This window comes from Carassius auratus, unplaced genomic scaffold (assembly GCF_003368295.1).
Source record: "Carassius auratus strain Wakin unplaced genomic scaffold, ASM336829v1 scaf_tig00010088, whole genome shotgun sequence".
Taxonomy (NCBI): Eukaryota; Metazoa; Chordata; class Actinopteri; order Cypriniformes; family Cyprinidae; genus Carassius; species Carassius auratus.
This window is the reverse complement of record NW_020524106.1, coordinates 8,822-26,380: the sequence shown is the minus strand read 5'-3', so window position 1 is coordinate 26,380 and position 17,559 is coordinate 8,822. Positions and strand designations below refer to the sequence as shown.

General features: G+C 38.0%; 1 protein-coding gene across 1 annotated transcript in view; it reads right to left on the bottom strand.

The window, feature by feature from the left end:
- The window catches only part of LOC113072751 (A-kinase anchor protein 13-like), a gene marked incomplete at its 3' end in the record, with an annotated part of 32,299 nt that extends 15,851 nt beyond the window's left edge, over nucleotides 1-16,448 (bottom strand). The window contains exon 1 of the mRNA XM_026245715.1: nucleotides 16,051-16,448. The remainder of the gene's footprint in view (nucleotides 1-16,050) is intronic.
- Between the last annotated feature and the right edge of the window lie 1,111 nt (nucleotides 16,449-17,559).

Sequence of the window (17,559 nt, the reverse complement as noted above, 5' to 3'; positions counted from 1 at the left end):
GGAAGAGACCAGACATCCCCTCCCACCTGCTGCTTTTTCCATTCATCCTGAAGCACCAGGTACCCCTGCCCCAATTCCAACACCAACGATTTAGCAAGCTGATCCACTTCCAAATTTCAACTAATCAGCTAGATTTTATGATGGAGAGTGAGAGCTGATGACCCATCCTATTCCAGACAGCACTGTGGCTGTTGAGAAGCTGGCTAAGCGTCAACCAGACGGATCAGAGAACATGGCGCTCATGGAGGGGGCATGCTGTTACAAAGATTGACGTGAAGTGGTTGGGAATGCATAAAACCTGAACTTAGCTTTGATATGAAGCCTCCTGGATAGACCTATTGAGCCAGCACACTGCAGAGTCAGCAAGCCAGTGGTTACCCTCAACAGATTAATGTCTAGAGGCTAGAGAGAGGGCTGTAGTTTGTGTGTCTTGGCCTGCGTTCTTGCACCGCTGAAACTCAAGCACCACATTTGGGCTTTTTGAGAACCCATAAACCCTGACAAAAGCCCCACTATCCTACACATCCAAGACCGGCGGTAACAGACAGGAAGTAGGAATCTAAAACGAGGACAACATATTGACAGTAAGTCAGGGGTGGGCAGCAGGGTGGTGACAGGGCTGGACATTATGAGAGAGGTCACAGCCTCTTACTTCAGGCAATTTCTCTTGTTCTTTTAGCTGAATAAAAGGGCTACTGTTGAAGCCGAACAGGATGGGGTATAGGGATAATCAGCTGGTTCTAAATATAACCACTGATTTCATCCTCTCCAGCTAAGCCCTTAACTATATCGACCACAATACATATACACAAGACTAAACACTACACTTACAAAATAAATAGGTAAAAAGATGATCTCAGATGTTCATTTACCTTACACCACAACTATCATAAAGATATACAAAGTAGGGAGAAATTGGCAAAAAGATACCAAAACATGAAGATGACACCTGCTCAGTGGATCCAAGACAAAGTTGTGATCTGGTGGTCGGACGACCCGGGAACAATTGCTGGATCACATTACCCGTGTATTATCTGGAATCTCAGTGTGAAAGGGGCTTGAGTATCATTTTTTTGGTACTCTCAGCCTGGGTCTTGCAGGGTCTGGTCTTGATTCCCACTCTGGTCCAAAGCTTGAATCAACAATTAGGCCATGGCCCAAAGCAGAACCGGTTTGATTGTTAGGAGGAATTATGGTTGAGGAACTGTGTGTACATCTGAAGGTGGACACTGTTTACCCTTCAAGTTATTGGGTTTCATAAACACCTTTGATCTTACTAACTTCTAGATCAAATGTGCATATGAAACCCAATAACTTGAAGGTAAATCATGCAAGGTCCAGTGTGAGTCCAAGACTGCGTTCTTGTCAAGACCCAAGCCAAGACCCAGTCCCATTGATCAAGACCTCTCCTACACACAACGGCTCCTAAACATCTCTGCGGTACCAGAATGGAGGTAGACATGGGCGGCTCTTCCTGTTCATATATCACAATGCAAAAAACCAAACATCTCCAGTTACACAAGCTATATTTTTGTAAACATCACAATTATATATTGTAGTTTTGGATTAGAATGCTGCCAAAGGAGAAGAGGAAAAGCACGGAGAAACTGTTCAGTAAAAACTAGCTCAAATACAGTCAATACCATAGTTGTTCTAGGCTGGAACCATGGTCTGCATCTGTTGTATGAGCAACAGTGAAAATGTGGATTTGTCATTTAAGAAGGACATGGAGGAAACGAGAGCATTCCCAAACAAAGGTCATCAAGTTCAAACCAAGAGAGGGGCAATGTTCTAGAGTATTATGTAAATACATACAGTAAACAATGCACAATTCTGTACATACTTCTGTTCCGGATGTATAAACTAATATTATAATTATCATTTATTTTTCGTTTCGTCCTTAGTCTTATTTAAATATTCTTTCTGTTCTCTCTCTCTCTCTCTCTCTATATATATATATATATATATGTATATGTGTGTGTGTGTGTGTGTGTGTACCAAGAGCTCCAAATAATAATAATTCCTTGTTTGCACTTGGCGAACAAAGCGTATTCTGATTTCTGCATAAACCTAGTCTATAACTTAATGTAGTACTTAGTTTGGCTCTCGGAATCTCTTTCACACTCAATGTGTCATATCAACAAATATACACTTGCACATCAGAACTTGTTCGCCTCTGGTTTGACCTTGTATGCTCTAAGGGGCATGAGAAATTAAATTTCCTCTGTCAAACCCCAGTAGGAGCCAAGTTGGGCTCACCCGCCAGCCAGGGCCAGACACCTGTTTGTTTAGTCTGAGTCAACACATCCCGGCCTCTCAGAATCCTGTGTCGCCTCCATCTCATAGCTATATGCTTTCAAAAGTCCAACTAAAACACTGTATTCAGCTGCAGAATTCAATCAATATCACTGAAAATAACACTTCTCTATAATTCTTAACTAAATATTATCCAGAGTGGCACAGGAAACCAATACAGCTTATAAGCTTTGCATTCACTTCCTGAATGATTCAGTCACAAAAGACAACAAGGAAATAGCATATAGAAAGCCACAACAAAAGGCTCTTCCTGGTCTATCTGTTCTATGATAAGCATAGACGTCTGGAAGTGAGAGGTTTCAATAGGATTACAGGATCAGGTGATTTAGCCAGCTTCTTATTCATGACGTCTAGTAAACATCAACGCCTAAAGTGTGAAACACAAGAAATTTCCATTTCCGTCTACCCCCCCCAAACTACCATACCGTTCCTACAGTACTTTATGACAGGGGTGTCCAATCCTGCCTCTGAAGGACATCCTTCCTGTAGAGTTAAGCTCAAATGCTGGAAGTTTACAGTAATCCTGAACACCTTGAATAGCAGTTTCAGATGTGTTTAATTAGGGCCAGAGCTAAACTTCACTGGAAGGTGGCCCTCAATAAAAACAGCATTAAAAAAAAATTATCGAATTTTTATGCAAGAACAACTTCAATGACCTACTGCATTTGCCAAAATGTGTAGCATAACAGTGCACACAGAAGAATTCCGTATCCCATGATGCACTGCGCACAAATTCAACTTTCATTTCAGGTGTGCTGAAGGTAAAAATCTGTTTTACTCATTTTGTGATCTGACCACCAAAAGCTACACAAACGTTATAAAAGAAAAAACACATTTTTAATATCTGAGGTGTCAAGGAATACTAATAAAGTTTTCACTATTGAATGGAATGTGTACTGCATAATGCATACAACTTTAAATGGCACTTTAAAAAAATAGTGGCATGTATTCAATATATAATATCCGTAAGTAAGCCTAGCACTTCATCCCAAACATAGCCAAGGGTTTGAATTTGAATGGCTACAACAGACACCGAGAACTTGCATGCCAGAGTCATGCTGGAGGAATGCATGAACAATCCGCACAACAGGGCCTTGCGTCCATTTGCAGGAGCCGCCGAAATGGCAGGGGCGGCACTCTCAAGGCCTGTGGAAGATGCCAGAGTTGTACCGCACTTGTGTAGAAAGGGTTGAGAGGGCCCTCTTGCCCCGTGACATGAACAGGATGTAGCATGTGTTGCTCTCCCTGTGGAACATCCCCTTGGGAAATTTGGATAGGCTTTGTAGTACAAACAGTCAAGCTTTTCTCCATTGAAAGAGAAAGACACAACCCACAGAAAACATGGTTTATGTAACCTTTACCTTTTCCAATAAGATTTTCGCTCCAGAGGCATCGTGAAAAAAGCACCGTAATGTTTTTTAATAAAGAGGCTCATGACCCCTATGCGTTGCCATAGTGAAGCCTTGTTTCTACCATTACAAATACTTGTGGTGATGAAGCTAAAGTAACTCTAACCCCTATTTAAGAGGATATTTAGTCTTTGCAGAATGCACACCGCAACACAGAGCACACAATGTACCAACAGAGCATTGCTTAGGGGTTTGATGTAGCTTTTTACCAAGGTCATGGTTTTTTTAGCATTATCAAACAAGCACAAAAATAAGGCTTTAAGCAGATGGATTTGGATTGCTATTTCAAGCAAGAAACTAGAAAAAAATATATTTATATTTTTTAGGATATTTTTCAGTAATTGCTAGTAGTTCTATCAACAAATTAAAACATTTTAACGAAGACGACATGTTCAGAGCTCTACACATTGTGTAAATATTAATAGAAAGGGTGGATGCAAACTACAAATTTATACTAAAATGTCTTTAAATTAAAAAGGGTGTTGCTGGCACTGATTATTTTTGTAGATTAAAAAAAAATCCCACTTTATGTAATGAACCTTTAGATGAATATTATGTAATATATTTAACAATTTTAGAATTCACATTATGAAATCGCACATCCTGCAGCAGACAGTCGAACAGCAGACGTCTCCATGCCAACGTACAAACAAAAGCAGCTCAGGCGTATCAGTGAGAGCGAGACGGGCCGCAAGCTATCACCACACTTCTGTGTAACCAGAGAACGAGACGTTCCCAAGAATTAGCAAAACACAAGTGAAAATATTATGGTCTCCAGTTAAGATTTCTAACGAACACAACTGCTGACAGCGATAGATAAGAGCAGAATGAATACAAAATAAAAGCTTTTGAAAATGACACCATATTTAAGATTCTGTCAGAGGTTATGCATGGCCTCTCAGGTTTAGTTAAAACAAAAGATCAACGGCTTTGGCATGTGTGCAAGCGTATGTGGACAGAATCAGTGGGAGGAGGATTTTCATGGAATCTGAAGTTTAACTAGTAGATTGTTTTACGGCCCCCCTGCACGGGTCAGTGCAAGAGCGATTGGCCTCCCACTAAACACAAAGCCCACCAAAGAGACGAGTTGGAAATCGGTCAGTCGAAATGGTCAGCTGACAACAAGTCTCGGCAAAACTTGAGAGATCTGCATTTATTACTACAAAAACCTTGCTTCGAGAATGCAGAAAAATAGGTAGTTGACATCAAATATTTTGGAATGTTTACATCCTGTGGTGCAACTTGAAATACTTAATCAAAAACTATTTTAAACAACATCTTGCTTCTTTTTTTTATAATTACTTATTGTGCATGCCCTCAAATTGAGACATTTTTACTTAGTATTTGCTACGTTGAATTGCCAGAACTCTTTTTGCAGATTTTTGCAGTACAAATATTAAAACTTCTAAAATCTTCCAAACACTAGTGTGCAAGCAAGAAGTATATCCTGCAAACTCTTGGTATCCAAATAAAAAACACAGAGCAATCAATCAGTTGCTCGAAGAAGCAGCAGCCAAACTTCCTAAGAAAGCTGTTAGTCTAACTCAAATGATGGTCCCTCCTGCAGCTTGAAGCTAAAGTTGAACTTTTCCATTCCCTGTAGAGGTTAGACTGGGTGACTGTTTAACCATCATCCATCTTTGAACAGTGAAAGCCAAAGCTCAGACTAAGGGCATACTTCCACCTCTCCAAGGGCAGCTCTCATTAACTTGATATACAGTGGGCCTGACAAACTCTAACAGAACAGATTCAACCATCGCTGCTAGCAACGGTCCTCCATTCCAGCATGAGATTTCACTTAGGAGCCTCTGTGATAAATACGAAACCTTTAAAAGGAATACGTTTACTGAGTGTTCACGTCTCTCACGAGACAGAAAATGTCATATAATGTCATATGTCTATAACTTTTGTTAGCATGTGAGGAAGTAAACAACCAAGTAAAGTCAACTGTATCACAGTAAGTTGAAACTGAAAGGTGGGGCCCTTGTGTGAGTGAGAAAGGGCCTTTGTGCAGCAACGATCAGCCAATTAAAGCCAACAATGCTTTTTACCAAGTCCACAAGGTGAGCGTTTAGACATAGGGCTTAGTATGCCATTGTTAGTAAACGGGCCCCGTCTGAACGCACAATAACACCACACTAGCACCACCCAAAATTCGCAGGGTAAATGAAATTCAATAATACACAAGCCTCGACATGCAAAAAAAGGATTCACACTTGAACCATAATTTAATTAACAATTGCAGACTGACAAAAGTTGCATGAGTTTAAAAAGTCTTGATGGCACGTGCCCAGTGAAGGTTCATGCAGAATGTTTGTATGCAATCTGGCAACTTTTAAGGACAGATCTGCAAACAATTAGATCAAACTACCACAGCATTCTTGTCTGGTGTTCGTGACTTTTAAAGAGAGCATTCCACTGCTTCCTGCTAGTTTCCCACTGGTGTCTACATTAAGACGAGAACGCTCTCTAGATAGAAGTGTACACTGTCAAGATCCTGAGAGAAGGTAAATGTGCCATCTGCTGAAATAGCAGGAAGAGAACTTAAAGGACCATTTTTGATTATGAAAAATTAATGAATATATGCTTTTAAGCTTCAGTTATGCACTTCATTTCAAGTCTTCTTAAGTCAAACAGATGTTTATGTGTGAAACAGACTGAAATTTAAGTCATTATTCTGTGATAATCTTCCCTTCCACTGAAATGTTAAATGGCACAAACAGACTGTCAGAAAATCGATCTGTGATAATGTGTGATAATGATGTCAAATATAGCACACTTTTGAACACTTTCATTATTCTTTTAATGGGCTTTTGGATACTTTTTAAAGCTTAAACATCTACTGTATGTGCATGGAAAAGAGCGACCAGCACAAGTCTTTGGAAATTGTCAATTTTTGTTCTAAGAAAGAACAAAAGAAAAGTCATACAGGTTTAGTTAAGGGTGAGTAAAAAAAAAAAAAAAAAAAAAAAAAAAATTATATATATATATATAAAAATAATATTATTATTATTTTTTTTGGAGAACTAATACCTTCAATGTTACAAGTAAAAATCACATACTGAGAATTTAATGGTTTTAAAAACATCTGTAACTATCCTGACCACGGGTGGGAATTTCCAACTTAATGGTAGGTTGAAAGATTTATTTTTTTATTAGCAGCAGACATTGATTCGTCAATTGATTAACTTAATACAGACTCGGTTCAAGGCCGCAGGATGATTCCACAAGGGGGAAGTGACCCACAGTAGATCCCAGACGGGCTGTTAAAATGCAAAACTAATCCGTGCCTTCCGCTTCCATGCCATATCCAGAGGAAGACAAAGTGCAGATGTCTGCTTTATCAATCTAACCTGACTGAAGCACTGATTCAATTATTTAATCATTGGTTTCCCTTACTCCTTAACATCCACTTTGTGATCTAAAAACACTTTTGCATCACCAATTATGTTTTACATTTTTCTACCTAATTCTGGAAGTGGCTCAAGTTAAAGCATCTGAATTCCAAGGCATGATGGGTAATATGAACTTTGGTGACATCAGGGTAATATAGATATCAAGCTAAGCAATGTGATATCAAGCTAAGCAAAGCACAATACATTAATATTTGTAGAGGCACATTTTCAAGCATTAGCTGCATTAAATATGTACGTACAAGTATACTATTCTACAAATAAAGACATTTTAGTGAATCACGTTTTCATACACCTGCATTAAATGCAAAAGCACTGTAAAATAGTTTCTTTGAATGTTTGAAATGGACTCCAGATGAGTAAAAGCAAGTTTTCTAGGTAATGTCAAAACTAAAAATTGTGGCATTTGCACAATTTTGGATTTTAGAAGTGCTGTAATTCCCTACCTCCAAATTGTTGCAAAGCAGAATAAGGATTTCATGAAGTTTAAGTGTTTTCACAATAGAGTATAAGCCCTTTTATAAATACAGCCCAGTAGGGCTGCAACTAACGATTATTTTGATAATCGATTAATCTGTCGATTATTTTTACGATTAATCGATTAATCGGTTTATGTACTTATATTTTAGTTTTTTCCATTTTTTCCCCAAGTAAATTATTAATAAAGGGTCTTTATCATTCAGCATAGATTTTTAAGAGATTTTAACCAATTGTAAACAATCTAGAGCTGAAACAACGAATCGATTTAATCGATTAAAATCGATTATTAAAAAAGTTGTCAACTAATTTAGTAATCGATTCGTCGCTAAATAAATTTTATTTGCCATAAGCGGCTCATTTCGTGCATATTTCAAATCTGCGGTGACCAAAGTGTGGCAGTAATGAGCCACCGGAGGTTTTACTCAGCCAGTACAGCAGGTGAAGTAGCGAATAGCCAATAGCTGGCCTCGTTTTATGTCACGTGCTTCCCGAACAGCGTCTCTGCAGCGTTCAGCGGGAAGTGGGAGTACTTTACTTTGAGCCTTCAAAATGAAGAGTAACCTGTAAATTCTGCACTACTGAACTGTTTAATGGGCCGTTCACATATCGTGTCTTTTGCGTGCTCAAGTTCGTTATTTCCTATGTAGGCGCGCAGTATGCACTCTCATAATGGAAGCGACGCGGTCGCGACACGCACGCGGTGCGATGCGCCCGTTTGGTTTTTCCAGGCGCGTCCACACAGCATCCATTTATCTTTTGCTGAAATTTCCGGGTCTTCATGGAGAGGGCACGTCATGGAGAGGGCACGTCATGGTTGCTTAGCAAAGGCAGACGCCTCAGGGGCGCTTCTGCCCGAGCGCTTTGGAAAGAAGGAGAAAGCGGCGCGACTAGCGTTTTCCACGCGTTTTTAGGTGCGATATGTGAACGGCCCCTAAGAATTTTATTTGTGCAGATTCTCCAGTACAAGGTTGTTTGCAAAATGTTGCAAATGCTTTTTAACAGTTAACATTTAAAGCTTTACAAACATGTTATGTGATCAGTTTGTCATTTACCAGTTCATAATTCAGACTTGCAGCCTAATTATGACTGAATGAGAGAGGTAAATGTTTGAGTATATTAAAAATGCACTTCTTTTCTAAGTATTCACTGCTCTTTTTCACACAGCAGGTTTTTTTGTGTGTGTCCCAATTTTTTTTTTTTTCTGGACAACCTTCTGATGGATTTTACTTTAAATTGTGAGTTCCATTCAGGTTTCATGCCATTGGCACTTTTTTTTCGAAGGATTGTTTACAATTTCACAGCATAAGCTATAAAGCTTTTTCCCAGTAAATAATAAAATACAATGCACTGCAATTTTATTCTGTTTTATCCTTATACTTAGTGAAAATATGTTCTCAAAGATTCCTTAAGCTTTGTTTGGGATGTTAAACTACTTTAGGAGCTCTAAGGACTGCCATGGTGAAAACAATATTTGAAATCTCCTTGTGAATTTTGCTAGAGTATGGATCAGTGTTTTGATGGCAGAAGAGTTCGACAAAGGATTACTAACATAATAAAACAACTCCAGGTATATTTTTGATGAGGATATGACAATGCAAAATGGTTAAAATCTCTTAAAAATCTATGCTGAATGATAAAGACCCTTTATTAATAATTTACTTGGGGAAAAAACGGAAATATAAGTACATAAACCGATTAATCGATTAATCGTAAAAATAATCGACAGATTAATCGATTATCAAAATAATCGTTAGTTGCAGCCCTAAAACAATCCTTCGAAAAAAAGTGCCAATGGCATGAAACCTGAATGGAACTCACAATTTAAAGTAAAATCCATCAGAAGGTTGTCCAGAAAAAAAAAATTGGGACACACAAAAAACCTGATGTGTGAAAAAGAGCAGTGAATACTTAGAAAAGAAGTGCATTTTAAATATACTCAAACATTTACCTCTCTCATTCAGTCATAATTAGGCTGCAAGTCTGAATTATGAACTGGTAAACGACAAACTGATCACATAACATGTTTGTAAAGCTTTAAATGTTAACTGTTAAAAGCAATGTTATCAGCTTTTACGACTAAACATTTGCAAACAACCTTGTACTGGAGAATCTGCACAAATAAAATTCTTAGGGGCCGTTCACATATCGCAGCTAAAAACGCGTGGAAAACGCTAGTCGCGCCGCTTTCTCCTTCTTTCCAAAGCGCTCGGGCAGAAGCGCCCCTGAGGCGTCTGCCTTTGCTAAGCAACCATGACGTGCTCTCTCCATGACGTGCCCTCTCCATGAAGACCCGGAAATTTCAACAAAGGATCAAAGGATAAATGGATGCGGTGTGGACGCGCCTGGAAAAACGGGCGCATCGCACCGCGTGCGTGTCGCGACCGCGTCGCTTCCATTATGAGAGTGCATACTGCGCGCCTACATAGGAAATAACGAACTTGAGCACGCAAAAGACACGATATGTGAACGGCCCCTTAAACAGTTCAGTAGTGCAGAGTTTACAGGTTACTCTTCATTTTGAAGGCTCAAAGTAAAGTACTCCCACTTCCCGCTGAATGCTGCAGAGACGCTGTTCGGGAAGCACGTGACATAAAACGAGGCCAGCTATTGGCTATTCGCTACTTCACCTGCTGTACTGGCTGAGTAAAACCTCCGGTGGCTCATTACTGCCACACTTTGGTCACCGCAGATTTGAAATATGCACGAAATGAGCCGCTTATGGCAAATAAAATTTATTTAGCGACGAATCGATTACTAAATTAGTTGACAACTATCTTAATAATCGATTTTAATCGATTAAATCGATTCGTTGTTTCAGCTCTACAGCCCAGTATTCTAAATTCATATATGTGACCATCTAAAAACTATTGTTTTATAAATTTACAGCATGGTCATTTGAATGAATATTTTGGCTTCCCAGGAGGAAGTGACCTGCTGCATTGTGAGTCAAGGGGACCATAAAACAAGCCTTATTAAAAGGCAATTTGCAACACCTTTTCAGCAAGATAAAGAAGATAAAAATCTTCCCAGATCCAAACCCACACCCAAAGTCTAAATATAGCTGTATTACTGTAAGAATTCTCCAAATGTTTGATGCGGAGTACATTCCAGTCAGCGGAGGACAATGTTGAAATTCTTGGGGCGATTAAGACAAAGGAAGAAAAAATGAAAAAAATGTAAACCATTTCTTCATTAAAATACTTCAAACTCAAACATAGACATTTTGACTGATGACAATGAACAAAGAAATCCAGCGATAAATAGACAACCTATAAAGACTTTTGTTTACAATCTCATTCCTTATCCAGAATCTGAACCTTGATGTCAGATGCCACATGAATAAACCGCTAAAAAGCCTTCTGTTCTATTTAACAAGTTCAACATCTACAATGAACACCGAAAGATACTTGATAATAAAAAAGAAAAACCTAAGGCGTGGATTTGCGTAGCACCACCGCGATAAACATCAACATTCCCAGTAGGCGCTGCCTTTCAAATTTGCAATAATCTCTCCAGTCACCATAACCGACTGTATTAATGAGCCAGAAAGTAACGGGAACAGCAGCAAAAGCCTGCAAAGTGCTCGAGTCCTCACAGGAAACCGTCCAGATGCACATCATCGTTAAAACTGCAGATGTGTGCTCTTACAAAGAGGTGCATGTTTGCATGAAGAACACTAGGCCAAGCCTGCACAAAAGTTTGCAGACGGTCATATCCAGCCGCACAGCTGATGACCCAGTTTCACTGCAGACACCTAGGCCTGTTGTTTCAATGCATATAGCTGGCTGTCAGCAACCAACAGAGGGAATGAAGCACAGCTGAGATACTTCTACAGCACTGGACTGATCAATGGGAAACCTAGAGCATCTTGACATTTTTATTTTATTTATAATTTGCCGTAAACTTCCCTTACCTGACATTAAATTACAAGTTAAATGTTGGCAAGGTTTATTCAGAACTGCATTGCCTATAGCAGTAGCCTACAATTTAGATTCTCAACTGCTTTATTGTTAATATCATATATGTAACTATATTATCACCCAGCTCTTTATAAAAAAAAGTTGGATATAAGCATGTCCAACTTGATCCATATAAATACAATATAATCACATGGGGGGTATAAACAGTATATCAAATCTCAGCCGATTGATTGCTTATATCATTGCATCATGTAAAATATATCATTGCCCCACTCTAATCTTCTAAATACCACATATAAGGCATGAAGACATTAAGAAAATACATATTTATGTAAAGCTGTTTTGGAACAATGTATATTGTGAAAAATGCTCTACGAATAAATTACAATGCCTAAACTTTGAAACATGTTTTCTTTAGCTGGCATCCTTTTGCATGGGATATAATGTTAACTAATCATTATAATCCATCCAAGGTGACAATGAGCCAAAGAAAGATTGTTTAAAAGTCTGAGCAAGTTATTAGATTTAAGTTGTGATACACAGGCGTTTGCTTTGGAATAATGTGCACTGAGGAATCATGCAAAGTAAGGCTAGGAACATGTGTTGAAAACTTAGCAAACAAGCTACATTTTGAGTTCAAGTTGACTTGACTAACAATGTGTGTGTCTGGTGCTAGCAAGTAACCCAATTCCACAAAACTCATCATGCATGGAGGACCTCAGGGTAGGTAGAAGATAAACGCTATGATGTCACACAGAAAGGGGAGGATCAGGTCACTTGGCAGGTGTACGACGACAAAGAGAAGAGCCTCGCTAATAGTCTTGAAAGCACGTACACACACGTACACACACACACACACATGCACTCTTAAAGAAACACTGTGCTTCCTGCACATGTCAGGCATCCTCAGATTTACACTAATGAGGCACTTTCAATCTTTGGTTACAGCTGAGAGACCGACTAGTTCTTCTTTGCCGAGAAATTACATAACGCCTTTACTGTAGAACAACAACAAGTCTCTTGTTTCGATTCTTTCAGGCACGGTGAACTGTGGCTAGGACTCTACCGGAAAAGTCACAACAAAAGTGTCTTTCTAAAGCTAAATCATGTTACATTTGTGGAGTCAAAAACCGAATCTTGATGTTTTGTTCAATACACATAAAAAGAGTTGCACGGCAAAATGTGACTCTGAAACATTTGTATGGTTTTCCACAGCACTGCAAGAGAATCCGGATGAAACACTTAATAAAATCTGACCGTTTCTTTCCATAAACAAACTACAAGAACATTAGCTACTTCTGCTGACTGCTAAAACCAATAAATCTCTTCTTCTAACCGATGACGTTCTTCATTGTTCAAAACTGAAACAGCATGCTGTACATGCGATTCGGCCGTAACAAGCAGCTCTTCCTTTAGCAAACAAAATATCTGGCATTTCTGGTCAATCAACGGATGTTCATGGGAACAGTCTTGTTGTTAAAAAGCTACTAGTTGAGTCTAAAATGCTGGACTTTTCTCAAGTATGTGCTGAATCAGAGAACACGGCCACCGTTTCTGTATGCCTGGCTGCTTTTATTAAAAAGCAGGAGGCCCAGGAGGCTTACATGATATCAGTCGCTGACGGACACACTCAACCGAACTGGAAAAACACTTCTATAGTCTGCAAGTGCTCAAAAACTAAGAATCAACTGAAAGATTAGCAGACCGGCTACATTCAGAAAGACTGGGTTTATATTAGATTTCTATTGATTCCACATCAGCACAATCCTTCGCACGTCTGGAAAACATTGAAACCTACAGCCTCCGTTGGGAGGATTGGGCTTCCTGGGATCTGCGTGTAACCATGGAGCTCTTTTGATTACTAAAATGTGGCGAATAGGACTCTCTTGACCTGTTTCTCTAAATACAATTTGGAGAAACCGTACTGTGTCATAGAGAACAGATCATTCCACTTGCCTAGAAGTGTTCCAGGTTCAATACAGATTAGACTATCACTATACTGTCATGACAATATAGCTGAAAGACTGGATATACATTTAAATACTTTAGTGTGCTTCTTTTATATTTGTTTCCCGTTGAAATGTATTATGTCTAAGTTTTGTGGCTATACTGTAATTATAGTGTGTATTCATGTTTTACTGCCTGAACCTGTACGTGACTGCAATTGTACGTGACTTTTAAAAACCACAATAACAAAACAAAAAAAACACCCTAGGGGAAGTATTGAAAATATTTTATGTGTCTAGATACTGGAGTTACAGCTTAACTTATATTGAAAGTGTAATATTCCTTCAAACTATTGACTGGAAGGCAAAGTACAGTGAGAGCTGCTAGGGGCTTTTAAAATATTCAGTTCTATATGCAGAATCTGAAAGTAAAAATGTACTTCAGAATAAAGCACATACCACACACCATGCACAGACCAAAAATAAAGAAATGAGTCAAGTTGGAACCATTATGCAAAACTAAGCTAATCATGCCTATTTTGGTCAATGATGACCACCAACAAAGATTACATTATGAGTGATACTACGGTGCAATCTTTCTTAAATGATCGATCCCCCAAGAATTCTAATCAGTCAACTCATCACTGATCTCGACAGAAAACATCTTCCAGAAAAGAAGCTAAAACTGCATTCTCTGTAATGGGATACAGATGAGCCCTCTTGGATTTCTTCTCCAGAATCGCCAGCGGACACTTTCACTGTTTGGAAACTGCATTTCGAGAAAGACGCACGCCTGAAATTTGGATCAACAATAAAAACTAAAAACTGCCATTACTATTATTATTATTTTCTGTATTCCAGTTTTCACGTGTGGTTCATTAAGGTGGCAAATACCTTGAGAGTACGGAGGAAATTAGAAAATCAGCAAGGTTATTAGATTTTAGATCTGGCCAGTGAAAGCAAGATTTCCACAAGCAAATCCGAAAGGAGTAAAAGTGCAGCATACAGAATACTTTAGATCAGTTCTCAACTGGTAAGTGACGGACAATGCTAAATGCAAATAATAAAACAACTATCATGCATAGTTACTATAATAAAATAAATAAGCTTGTATTTCATGATAACATAAAAAATAAAAAATCTCAAATGCTAAGATTTTTTTGTTAACTTTTATGCAATAATGTATGGTAGTAATTGATGTCTAATACAAGTCCTGAAGTAAAACAAATTGAAAACCACTGATTCTAGACGCAAGAACAACAATCTAGGACTGTGGAGTCTGGGAAACACACACAAAAAAAGCATATTTCTAATAACAAAATGCAGGGCAAAATCTTATGTTTACTAACAGCCTACTCTGTCTCGGTCCTGGATTCTGTCGTTTCCACAGGCTATGGTTTCCTTCAACTCAGATACACTAACAACAAATGACAGATAGATAGTCAAGTCCCGTAATCTGACGAGATAACTTCTTTGAATTTGACAACTTTGAAGAGGAAAGGCTCAGGTTGAATGTGAACACCTTCTAAATCAGGCTACAGAGTGATTAGACAAACAGCAGACGTTCAAACCAGACTATTGATATAAACACACTGCTGAGGTGAGTTCAAATACATCAAATACATGTTTGTCCTAAAGACACCTGCCACCCAGTAGTGTCGATTTCAAACAGTTTTGTTGAACTAGTTTATTTAGTTTAATTATAAAAACATATTCCTTTCAAGATCAGAACAGAGACAAAATAAGTTAACTGACTAAAGAACAAAACAAAAATACATCAAATTTTTACATCAATATTTGAACAGCTATACATTAAATAAATAAATAAATAGTAAATATAAAAATATGTACATAAAAAATATTTTAATTAAAATATACAATTCAGTGATCAATATGTTTTGGAACATGATAGTTAGTTTTCTAATTCGTCTGAAACCACCAGCTGGTCGTCAAGCTACTTTCTGGGACATGGAAGTTGGTGGACTAGACAATAACTGTATTTACATGCAGTACAATGTTATGATTCATATTTAAAAAAAAATATATATATATATATGTAGTGTGACTATTGTGACGAAATGTCAGATGTTGACTATTTAGTTCCGTAAGCAGCCTAAACAATATACTAACTTCTCGAAATATATACATAGGAATTTTCTGAATTTGATATACAATAATAACAGTAATATTTATAAGTGAACAAAATCAGTATACCGTCGAGGAAAAGTATCTTCGTTCATTTAGAAATATACTGTAAATACAATAACACGTGTTAAGCATCTAGACCTTTTTTCACCCAATCATAAAAAAAGCTTTTACGTAAAAATGACCTGGCTGGGATCAACCAGAAACCAGTTCCCATGTCCCTTCCAATCCACACAGAGTGGATCTACCAGCAGGGGGTTAACATAACATCTAGCTGCAGAAGTTATAATGACTCAAATAAAACATAATAAACATTATCTGCACCCAAAGCAAAAAAAAAAACTTCTTCACCAGGCGAACCGGTCCCATCACGTTACAATGACTTCTCAGCTATTCTGGTAGAAATTCAAGGCTCTCTTACCTCGAACGCTTCAGTGCTCAAAGCGTGCTTCCCTCGTTTACTCTCATTCCCTTTGAACGCTCACAAAACACCATCCAAAATCGTCTCCTCGGGACTGTTTAGGCTGGTAACCGCAAACACTCCGAGTTCTCCTTCTATTCCACTGGTTGCACAATGACCGTCGCGAGACAAACTACTTTGTTACAGTGCTGCGCTATGGCGTTTGACTGGAGCAAAAACGTTCTAAAATGTATCAAAACAAACCGCGTGTTACAATTTTGGAACTTTAATTCTGCGCTGCGGGTTTTAGACGAAGGTAAAACGGTCTCAGAATAGAGAGACACAAATCACTTATTACACTGTAGCAACTTCTATTCTTCTAGTCCGCGTGTCTCGTTGGGCGGGACCAAGCAGTCAGTGAGGTGTCTCTTACAAATCCTGACTGAGTCTGCATGCTTGACTGTTTATTCATTCAACGAGCTTGAATAGAACCTTTGTTCAAAAGCCATTTCTCGCTCTTGAAGGAGTGTAAACGTGCATGGATGCTGATATTGGGCTGGTATTGAAAGTATATGACTATTGTTTTAGGTTTTAGTGTAGGTCCAGTGCCATTTAAATGCTTTTATCTGTTTTATTATTTGATATTTAAAAGCGATGGCTGTCTAAGAAGCCAAGCAGTCAAAAATATTTTTGTCTCATGTTTCATATTGAAACATATCCAATCAAATGCCCAATGTAAAGTTGTACAATGAATAAGACTGACCTCGTGTGGACAGTCAAAATATTACAACTGGGGTAATTTCGAAATCTATACAAGGTATTTATTTATTCTATAGATTTTCTTCTGTATCTATCTGTCTGTCTATCTCTCTTTCTCTCTATGGTTTGTATTGGGTTAAATAAATAAGAGCGACATAAAACCTAAGCCATAATGTTAAACAGGATGAGAAAACTTATAAATTATTCATAGTTGTTCTCCGTTGTTCTAATTTACATTGCTTTGAACACTGTTTCAGATTTCTCACGTGGATTCATTATTTTAATAATGTTTGGGAGATCTGTCCCAAAATGTGTTCAAAATAAATAACTAAATAAATAAATATGCGTCCCTGTAGTATTTCATCTGACCAACAGAGGACACTATTTAGTCTTTCCTCCCACATCAATCTGTTTTGATCGTTAGAAAAATATTAGATGATTTATTTATGTAGAATATACTATTAGACTAGTGGTAGTAGTAATAATAACACTATTTGGAGGGGTTTCTAAAAAACTAAAAAATCTATCAAAAACAATGTACATTTATAGTGATCATAACAAAGCAAGTTATATAAACACAGTTATATAGGTTTTCTAAAGACACATAAATATTCAGATATTTTTATTTATTTATTTATCATGATTCTTTAAAAGGAAAGTGTGCAGACAAAGCATCATGATCTCCATCTCTTGTTGCATGCTCTCATTTTGAATGACAAATGCCAGGCAAAGCTTGTGGACTGTTACATCAGCATTGTTGAATTATTTAGC